Below are 11120 nucleotides of genomic sequence, written 5' to 3'. Positions count from 1 at the left end.
CTGAAGGTGAATGGAAAAAATACAGGTTACAGAATAAACACATACAGATCCAGCCACGTGATTCTTAAGGTGCCAAAAACATATGTTGGAGAAAAGACAGCATCTTTTACAAGTAATTCCAGGAAAACTACTATTGGAACTTTTGTAGATGCCACAATGTGCCCCAATCCAGCATAAGAAGTTTAAAAAGGAAAAAAATATGTGAATGACTGAAGCTAGATCTCTATCTCTCACCCCACCATAAATAAATAGAAATGGATAGAAAATTTTAATGTAAAACCTGGAATTCTGAAACTATTGGAAAAAAAACATAGGGGAAACATTTCAAGATACAGTCATAGACAATGATTTCCTCAGTATGACTCTAATAGCTCACAAAATATTAGCTTGTGTCAACAATTGGATTGCACTAAACTAAAAGCTTCTGCACTGTGAAGAAAACAATGACCAGAGTGAAGAGGAAGCCACAGAATTAGGAGATAAACTTTGCCTGCCATCTTTTAGAGGATTAATATCCAGAATATAAACATAGAACCCAAAACATTTAGCATATTTTTTTTCATTTTTCTTTTATTATTCATATGTGCATACAAGGCTTGGTTCATTTCTCCCCCCTGCCCCCACCACCTCCCTTACCACCCACTCCACCCCCTCCCGCTCCCCCCCTCAATACCCAGCAGAAACTATTTTGCCCTTATCTCTAATTTTGTTGTAGAGAGAGTATAAGCAATAATAGGAAGGAACAAGGGGTTTTGCTGGTTGAGATAAGGATAGCTATACAGGGCATTGACTCACATTGATTTCCTGTGCGTGGGTGTTACCTTCTAGGTTAATTCTTTTTGATCTAACCTTTTCTCTAGTTCCTGGTCCCCTTTTCCTATTGGCCTCAGTTGCTTTAAGGTATCTGCTTTAGTTTCTCTGCATTAAGGGCAACAAATGCTAGCTAGTTTTTTAGGTGTCTTACCTATCCTCACCCCTCCCTTGTGTGCTCTCGCTTTTATCATGTGCTCATAGTCCAATCCCCTTGTTGTGTTTGCCCTTGATCTAATGTCCACATATGAGGGAGAACATACGATTTTTGGTCTTTTGAGCCAGGCTAACCTCACTCAGAATGATGTTCTCCAATTCCATCCATTTACCAGCGAATGATAACATTTCGTTCTTCTTCATGGCTGCATAAAATTCCATTGTGTATAGATACCACATTTTCTTAATCCATTCGTCAGTGCTGGGGCATCTTGGCTGTTTCCATAACTTGGCTATTGTGAATAGTGCCGCAATAAACATGGATGTGCAGGTGCCTCTGGAGTAACAGTGTTTTGGGTATATCCCCAAGAGTGGTATTGCTGGATCAAATGGTAGATCGATGTCCAGCTTTTTAAGTAGCCTCCAAATTTTTTTCCAGAGTGGTTGTACTAGTCTACATTCCTACCAACAGTGTAAGAGGGTTCCTTTTTCCCCGCATCCTCGCCAACACCTGTTGTTGGTGGTGTTGCTGATGATGGCTATTCTAACAGGGGTGAGGTGGAATCTTAGTGTGGTTTTAATTTGCATTTCCTTTATTGCTAGAGATGGTGAGCATTTTTTCATGTGTTTTCTGGCCATTTGAATTTCTTCTTTTGAGAAAGTTCTGTTTAGTTCACATGCCCATTTCTTTATTGGTTCATTAGTTTTGGGAGAATTTAGTTTTTTAAGTTCCCTGTATATTCTGGTTATCAGTCCTTTGTCTGATGTATAATTGGCAAATATTTTCTCCCACTCTGTGGGTGTTCTCTTCAGTTTAGAGACCATTTCTTTTGATGAACAGAAGCTTTTTAGTTTTATGAGGTCCCATTTATCTATGCTATCTCTTAGTTGCTGTGCTGCTGGGGTTTCATTGAGAAAGTTCTTACCTATACCTACTAACTCCAGAGTATTTCCTACTCTTTCTTGTATCAACTTAAGAGTTTGGGGTCTGATATTAAGATCCTTGATCCATTTTGAGTTAATCTTGGTATAGGGTGATATACATGGATCTAGTTTCAGTTTTTTGCAGACTGCTAACCAGTTTTCCCAGCAGTTTTTGTTGAAGAGGCTGCTATTTCTCCATCGTATATTTTTAGCTCCTTTGTCAAAGATAAGTTGCTTATAGTTGTGTGGCTTCATATCTGGATCCTCTATTCTGTTCTACTGGTCTTCATGTCTGTTTTTGTGCCAGTACCATGCTGTTTTTATTGTTATTGCTTTGTAATATAGTTTGAAGTCAGGTATTGTGATACCTCCTGCATTGTTCTTTTGACTGAGTATTGCCTTGGCTATTCGTGGCCTCTTGTGTTTCCATATAAATTTAACAGTAGATTTTTCAATCTCTTTAATGAATGTCATTGGAAATTTGATGGGAATTGCATTAAACATGTAGATTACTTTGGGGAGTATCGACATTTTTACTATGTTGATTCTACCAATCCATGAGCATGGGAGATCTCTCCACTTTCTATAGTCTTCCTCAATCTCTTTCTTCAGAAGTGTATAGTTTTCCTTGTAGAGGTCTTTCACATCTTTTGTTAGGTTTACACCTAGGTATTTGATTTTTTTTGAGGCTATTGTAAATGGAATTGTTTTCATACATTCTTTTTCCGTTTGCTCATTGTTAGTGTATAGAAATGCTAATGATTTTTCTCTGTTGATTTTATATCCTGCTACCTTGCTATAGCTATTGGTGATGTCTAGAAGCTTCTGAGTAGAGTTTTTTGGGTCTTTAAGGTATAGGATCATGTCGTCTGCAAATAGGGATATTTTGACAGTTTCTTTACCTATTTGTATTCCTTTTATTCCTTCTTTTTGCCTAATTGCTCTGGCTAGGAATTCCAGTACTATGTTGAATAGGAGTGGAGATAGTGGACATCCTTGTCTGGTTCCTGATTTTAGAGGGAATGCTTTTAATTTTTCTCCATTAAGTATAAGGCTGGCTGTAGGTTTGTCATATATAGCTTTTATAATGTTGAGGAACTTTCCTTCTATTCCTAGTTTTCTTAGAGCTTTTATCATGAAATAATGTTGGATCTTATCAAAGGCTTTTTCTGCATCTATTGAGATGATCCAGTGGTTTTTGTCTTTGCTTCTGTTAATGTGGTTTATTACGTTTATTGATTTTCCTATGTTGAACCACCCCTGCATCCCTGGGATGAAGCCTACCTGGTCGTGGTGAATAATCTTTTTGATGTGTTGCTGAATTCGATTTGCCATTATTTTGTTGAGGATTTTTGCGTCAATGTTCATTAAGGAGATTGGCCCATAGTTCTCCTTTTTGGAGGTGTCTTTGCCTGGTTTTGGGATAAGTGTAATACTGGCTTCATAAAATGTGTTTGGCAGTTTTCCTTCCCTTTCTATTTCATGGAACAGTTTAAGGAGGGTTGGTATCAGTTCTTCTTTAATGGTCTGATAGAATTCAGCAGAGAATCCATCAGGTCCTGGACTTTTCTTTTTGGGGAGACTCTTGATTGCTGCTTCAATTTCATTTTGTGTTATAGGTCTATTCAGGTGATTAATTTCCTCTTGGTTCAGTTTTGGATGATCATATGTATCTAGAAATCTGTCCATTTCTTTAAGATTTTCAAATTTATTTGAATATAGGTTCTCAAAGTAGTCTCTGATGATTTCCTGGACTTCCATGGTGTTTGTTGTTATCTCCCCTTTTGCATTCCTAATTCTACTAATTTGGGTTTTTTCTCTCCTCATTTTAGTCAGGTTTGCCAGGGGTCTATCGATCTTGTTTATTTTTTGAAAGAACCAACTTTTTGTTTCATTAATTCTTTGTATGGTTTTTTTGGTTTCTATTTCGTTGATTTCAGCTCTTATTTTTATTATTTCTCTCCTTCTATTTGTTTTGGGATTTGCTTGTTCTTGTTTTTCTAGGAGTTTGAGATGTATCATTAGGTCATTGATTTGGGATCTTTCAATCTTTTTAATATATGCACTCATGGCTATAAACTTTCCTCTCAAGACTGCCTTAGCTGTGTCCCATAGGTTCCGGTAGGTTGTGTTTTCATTTTCATTGACTTCTAGGAACTTTTTAATTTCCTCTTTTATTGCATCGATGATCCATTCTTCATTAAGTAATGAGTTATTTAGTTTCCAGCTGTTTGCATGTTTTTTGTCTTTACTTTTGTTGTTGAGTTCTACTTTTACTGCATTGTGGTCAGATAGTATGCATGGTATTATTTCTATTTTCTTATATTTGCTGAGGCTTGCTTTGTGCCCTAGGATATGATCTATTTTGGAGAAGGTTCCATGGGCTGCTGAGAAGAATGTATATTGTGTAGAGGTTGGATGAAATGTTCTGTAGACATCTACTAGGTCCACTTGATCTATTGCATATTTTAGATCTTGGATTTCTTTATTGAGTTTTTGTTTGGATGACCTATCTATTGATGATAATGGAGTGTTAAAATCTCCCACAACCACTGTGTTGGCGTTTATATATGCTTTTAGGTCTTTCAGGGTATGTTTGATGAAATTGGGTGCGTTGACATTGGGTGCGTACAGATTGATGATTATTATTTCCTTTTGGTCTATTTCCCCTTTTATTAGTATGGAATGTCCTTCTTTATCTCGTTTGATCAATGTAGGTTTGAAGTCTACTTTGTCAGAGATAAGTATTGCTACTCCTGCTTGTTTTCGGGGGCCATTGGCTTGGTAAATCTTCTTCCAGCCTTTCATCCTAAGCATATGCTTATTTCTGTCGGTGAGATGAGTCTCCTGTAAGCAACAAATTGTTGAATCTTCTTTTTTAATCCATTTTGTCAAACGGTGTCTTTTGATGGGTGAATTAAGTCCATTAACATTAAGCGTTAGTACTGATAGGTATGTGGTGATTCCTGCCATTTAGTTATCTTAGTTGTTTGAAGGTTTGATTGTGTGAACCTAACTTGATGTTACTCTCTACTGTCTTGCTTTTTCTTATCCTGTGCTTTGGTGCTGCCTGCCTTTTCATGGTTAAGTTGGGTGTCACTTTCTGTGTGCAGGATCCCTTGCAGAATCTTTTGTAATGGTGGCTTTGTGGTCACATATTGTTTTAGTTTCTGCTTATCATGGAAGACTTTTATTGCTCCATCTATTTTGAATGATAGCTTTGCTAGGTAGAGTATCCTGGGGTTGAAGTTATTTTCATTCAGTGCCCGGAAGATCTCACCCCACGCTCTTCTTGCTTTTAATGTTTCTGTTGAGAAGTCTGCTGTTGAAATTGTGTTGTCTTCCTGCTTCTTAGTTATTTTCTAAGCATCACTTCAATTTTATGATCACTGTACTTATCCTTGTGGATGCTAATTTAAACAACCACATGAATTTTTTTCTTTGGATTTTTTCCTTCTTAGAAATTTCCCAAACCATCAAATATTTCCATAGTAAGCTTGTAATTATGGCTAGAAGAAATAGAACCTTTTCTTATACCATAGTGTCACTTATGTAACAACTCATTTGAGATATTAGCCAAACTCAGGAATTAAAATTGTCACAGTTGAACAGTTCATTGGGATATAGTAGTTGAAAGATGGGTCATAATTTAACATAATTAAATTGAGTACCTCCATTTAAAAATTAATATTATCTGATCAAAAAATTGGTAAACAGAATTTATTCAGCTCTGGATAAGTGAAAAATCTGTACCTTCTGATGGAGTGGAGGATATGCTCATTTTGCTGAACTCAAAGTTGATTTGTGAAAATATTTCAAAGTTGTAAGTTTCTGAATATGGAACTTGGTATGACTGGAAGGGAAGAAATGTCTGTGATACTAGTTTTAATTTCTGTAAATTTGACAGGACAAAAGAGAAATGAAGAATGAATCATGGGAGGACTTTATTTTGCTTGGACTGACAGATGACCCTCAGCTACAAATTGTGGTTTTCCTGTTTCTGTTTTTCAATTACATCTTGAGCCTGATGGGGAACTCAGTCATCATCCTGCTCACACTGCTGGATCCCTGCCTCAAGACTCCAATGTATTTCTTCCTTAGAAATTTCTCCTTCTTAGAAATTTCATTCACAACAGTGGTCATCCCATGGTTCTTGACGAGCATTCTCATTGGAGACAAAAGAATTTCCTACAACAGTTGTGCAACTCAGTTCTTCTTCTTTTTTCTATTAGGACTCACTAAATTTTACCTCCTGGCTGCCATGTCCTATGACCTCTATGTTGCCATCTGCAGACCCCTGCATTACCAAATAATTATGAACAGCAAAGTGTCAGCAACTTGTGCTCAGCTCCTAGGTAATTGGATTCTTAATCATCCTTCCTCCTTTGCTCTTGGGACTCAAGCTGGATTTCTGTGCTTCCAGAACAATTGATCACTTCTTATGTGACACTTCTCCTGTCCTGCAAATCTCTTGCACAGACACACATTTCATAGAATTGTTGGCTTTTGTCTTAGCTTTAGTGACGCTGGTCATCACATTGTTTCTAGTGGTCCTCTCCTATGCATTCATCATCAAAGCCATTGTAAAATTTCCTTCTGTTCAGCAAAGAACAAAGGCCTTTTCCACCTGTTCCTCACACATGGTTGTTGTCTCTATTACTTATGGGAGTTGTGTCTTTATGTATACGAAGCCATCTGCAAAGGAAAGGGTGACTTTCAATAAAGGTGTAGCTTTGCTCTATAACTCTGTGGCCCCTTTACTAAACCCTTTCATTTACACTCTAAGGAACCAGCAAGTTAAAGAAGCTTTCAAGCAAGTGCTTCAAAGATTTTGTTCTTTTAAAAGCAAAGAAGCAAAATTCAGACTTAAGAAACATGTTCTTGGAACATGAATGAGACAAGTAATAAAATCATCAATTATAGTAGGTCTGATCCATGCCATGTCTCTCTTTGAGTACTTATACCCTATTAACTTTACTTATATGCTATTCTTTACAATGGTTTATTATATTTTATATTTTCAGTAATGGGGTTTGCACTCAAGGGCTCATGTTTGCTGGGCAGATGCTCTGCCCCTTGAGTCACACATATCTCTGATTTTCTTTAAGGAGATCATCCTAATCTCTAAGAGAAACCTGCCTTATTGAGTCTAGCATATTAAGTTTACCTTTTTTCTGAAAGTGTATCAGCTCATAAATGATAGTTTTATGTACTGAATTCCTTATAAAATCTAGCCTTGTAAGGCATACTTAATTGTTTTGATACATGTATTCATTATAAGCATTTCATTTTCTCTTAAGTATTTTGCATTGCTAACATTATCAGAAAGAAACCCAGACACAGAATTTCATAATTATTATACAATGTAATGGAGGTTATAATTGAACAGAAGTAGAAAGTCTGAGTAATTTTAAAGAACACAGTACCACTTGAAAAGAAAGCATCACTTATAACAGGCATTGAAAAATAAGTAAGTATAAGAGATTCAAGGATGTCTTTGAGAGGAATGACAAGTGTAAAGGGGTTCATATTATACTGGTAACATTTTTCTTGTTGAGTTATTATAATTAAGAATAAGTTATTTGCAAACATAGTTTTCCTTTGAGGTAAAAACAATTGAACTCTAGGCTTTGGTTCTAATTACTTATATTGTTTTTAAGAATTTCTATTCTGGAAGTAATACTAATTTGCAAAAACAAAAATTCAACCTATAATTCAGTTCTATCTTGGCTTGGGAAATTTCAAAATATTTAATGCAATTTGCTAATTATAATTTCATAATTGATTCTGATTGTGTCAATTTTCACCAAATTATTTATGTTTCTCTTATATACAAGCGAATTCAATCATTTTAAACCAACGCATTGGACAGATACACACACCTGTATGGCTATGAAGCACATCATTGTGCATTGTTCCCCTTCCCTATTCCCATTCACTCCCTGACACCCCTACCTCCAGCTGCCATTGAAGGAAACTGTTTACTTGTGTTCCTCCAATTACTATAGATCAGTCTTGCATTTCTCTGGAACTTCATAAAAATGAAACCACAAAGTTTGAACTTTGGCTTCTCTGCTTAACATAATAATGTGAGTTTGCCCATGCTATTGCCCCAATTCTCATTTGCCAGGCACAGGGGCTTAAGAAATTATTTCTCAAGGAAAAGAAGGAGGATGTTTCTGGAAGAACACATTCTTCATTCTTTGATCTCTTCAAGGTCCCACTGGAGCTGAAAATTAATTCTCTAATCCACTTACTCTTAAATGATAGGGTCCAACCCTCATACTGCATCTGAATAGCTTGGGTAGGGAAATTCTGAATGTTTCAAATAGAAAGTTTAATACTAAAGATTTCAGGTTGGATAACTGCTCAGTAGGGTAAGGAAATTATAGTGGGGAATGGCAGTGAATTCCAGTGATTTCTGAGAGAGTGCTTACCAATAGTGCTACCAGTAAAGTAGGTAGTTCTCAAACGTTTTAGGGAAAACCAAATAAAGATGTCATATTGGCTCACCAGCCTGAAAACAAAGACATAGAATAGCTTCCTCTCTTCCCACCACTTTCAATTTTTTCTCAAAGTTCTCTCATTAACAAAGTATAATTAGAACCATAAGGAGAGGGGAACTCTGGGATATGTCCTCTCAGTTTTCTTCCATTCTTTTTTTTATTTTTGACAGTAGAGGAGTTTGAACTCAGGGCCTCATGCTTGCTAACCGGGACTCTGCCCCTTGAGCTACTCCAGCCTTCTCTTCCATTCTTAACAAGTAGGAAGGTCATATGTGATTTTGACTGGGAAACATGCAATTTAATGTAGATTCTCTGAAAGTGACCAAGGCCATTGTCACAGAAATAAAAAAAACTACTATTTCTATTGTTGGTTTTACCCACAAAATGATGCCACTCTTGGGACAGGTTGGGAGATGATATATATTGTGATCTTCTTCTTCACTTATTGCACATTATCTAGGATTATTTGGAATTCCTTGCCATTATGAGTGCTTAAATCAAAGAAATCCATCTATGTTACTTCAGAACCCTTTGATGACCTGTTTAGAAAACATTATACTATAGTGTACATCCAACTGTCTGTCTGATGTAAGAATGACTTAGAAAAAATGCAATGAACATTGGAAAAAATATTATATCATGAAATTTTTAATTTTGCTGAACTAAAATAGGTCTAGATTTTAAGGTATACATTTGTCTCAGGGAGGACAATATCTATTCTTTTATCTCAGCAAATCTCAGATCCTGAAAAAAAACCTTTTGTCATTTGTTCATTCATCCACTCATAGGCTCAATAAATAGATATCTAAGAACTTGTTCTTTTTTTTATATATATTTTATTTCATTTCATTTTTTAAATGGTTTTATTCTTATCATTTTGCTGGGAGAAGAACCAGAACATTTATAAATATACTTTTTGGGGGTGGGACTGGGGTTTGAATTCAGGGCTTCATGTTTCCAAAGCAGGCACTCTACCATTTGAGCCACATTTCCAGTAAGAATTTGTAAGGTTTATAAAAGTTCACATAATAGAAGTGCTCCTAGAAATGACATGTTTATAGTTTCATTGATTACAAAGTGTGGTTTTTATACAAACATGTATTACTATATGTGCAAATTTGGATATTAAGTTTGTAATCAGTATCCTGCATATTTAGAGAATAAAGGAGGGTTTACTTTGTGAACTACTTCTTCTTACTTCTTATAGCATTAAAGCAGCCAAAACTCATCAACCACAAGGAATTTAAGTTTCAAATATCTGAAAGTTAATTATCTCTAGTCCAGGAGGACATTGTTATGACCAAGGGAATTCTTTGTAGTTAAACTAATTTTAATGGTTTAACCTCATAAATGAGTACAATTTTCCATTTGAAGTTTATAATAATGAAGCTTAAAATAATCTTAATTTTTGGTGGGTTGAAAAATTTAAAAAGTGAAGCTTTCTGAACAAATTGAAAGTAGATGTCCAGGAGTATATCAAGGCTAACATTTTTTAACAACTTGAGGAGACGCTCGTAGTCATTCAGTGATAATAATAGTAATCATGTTTTTAGTAATTAATAAAAAGTCACAAATTCAGATATTAAATGAGAATTTTAAGTTGTTCAGGAATGGCTGTAGAAGATCAAATGTAAAGCATAGCATATCAGATTCTTAATGTAGTCCTCAAACAGGTGAAGAATTAACCTTATACCCACAAACAAAGATATTGCAATGGAGAAAGTTTATGGTTCTATCAATTTCCCAAAGTCAAGTTAATTGAAAAAATACCTGTAGAAGAAAATGTGCCTTTCTTGGCTGGAAACTGTCTGAATTGTTGAATACAAAAGCATATATTAGTGCTGCCCGAAGAGAGGAGTCTCCATTTTTTACCAAAGACAGAATTATTCCATATGAATTTACTAAGTGGAGAAAGAATAAGATTTGGAAGACTTTGTCTTTGAGAAACAAGCTTTATAGCAGCTAGTGACTTTCAATGACACTATATTGTATGAAACAACACTAGGTTTTTGTTAATAACAAAATTTTAGAAAACATATGGGTCACATAGAAAAAAGACAAAATAAGCTCAACTTGTTTGCAAATTTATTAACATGGCTTTGACCAAGTATGGTCAGAAAATAATTTAAAAAAATGAAACTGATTACAAACCCCCCACATTTGCATTCCCACCCATCCTTACTCAGCTCACTGATGCACAGAAGCCAATTGTATTTAAATTGTTATGTGTTCTGCTGAGTGTCTCTTGTAACAGCAAAAGAAATTACAGAAAACATTCAAACACAAGAGGACTGAATAACACTTTATGGAATGACCAGTAGGTCATTGAAGAAATAAAGGGGGAAATCCAAAAGATCCTAGAATCTGTGGAAAATGAAACCACAACATGCCAGAAACTACAGGATACAGAAAAGGTAGTGCTATGGGGAAAGTTTGTAGTTATGAGTGCCTATAAAGAAACCCAAAATGATAATAGAGAGAGCTCAAATAAACAGCCTGAAGATGTACCTCAACCTCCCAGAAAAATAAGAACAAGTCATACTTCAAATTAGCAGATGGAAAGAAATAATAAAAACTAGAGTAAAAATTAATGAAATAGAGACAAAAGACCCCCCCAAACTACAAAGAATCAATGCAACAAAAAGTTATTTTTTAGAAAATTTAAGTAAGATTGATAAATCCTTAGCAAATCTAACTTTAAGGAGGAGGGAAAAGATTCAAATT

General features: G+C 35.4%; 1 pseudogene; it reads left to right on the top strand.

Annotated features, from left to right (window-relative positions):
• Positions 1-5809: 5809 nt before the first annotated feature.
• On the top strand, positions 5810-6782 carry LOC141425936 (olfactory receptor 6C6-like; annotated as a pseudogene).
• Positions 6783-11120: the final 4338 nt, after the last annotated feature.

This window comes from Castor canadensis, chromosome 8 (genome assembly GCF_047511655.1).
Source record: "Castor canadensis chromosome 8, mCasCan1.hap1v2, whole genome shotgun sequence".
In the NCBI taxonomy this organism is placed as follows: Eukaryota; Metazoa; Chordata; class Mammalia; order Rodentia; family Castoridae; genus Castor; species Castor canadensis.
Note: the sequence above shows the minus strand (reverse complement) of the source record. Positions and strands in the feature narration are given on the sequence as shown.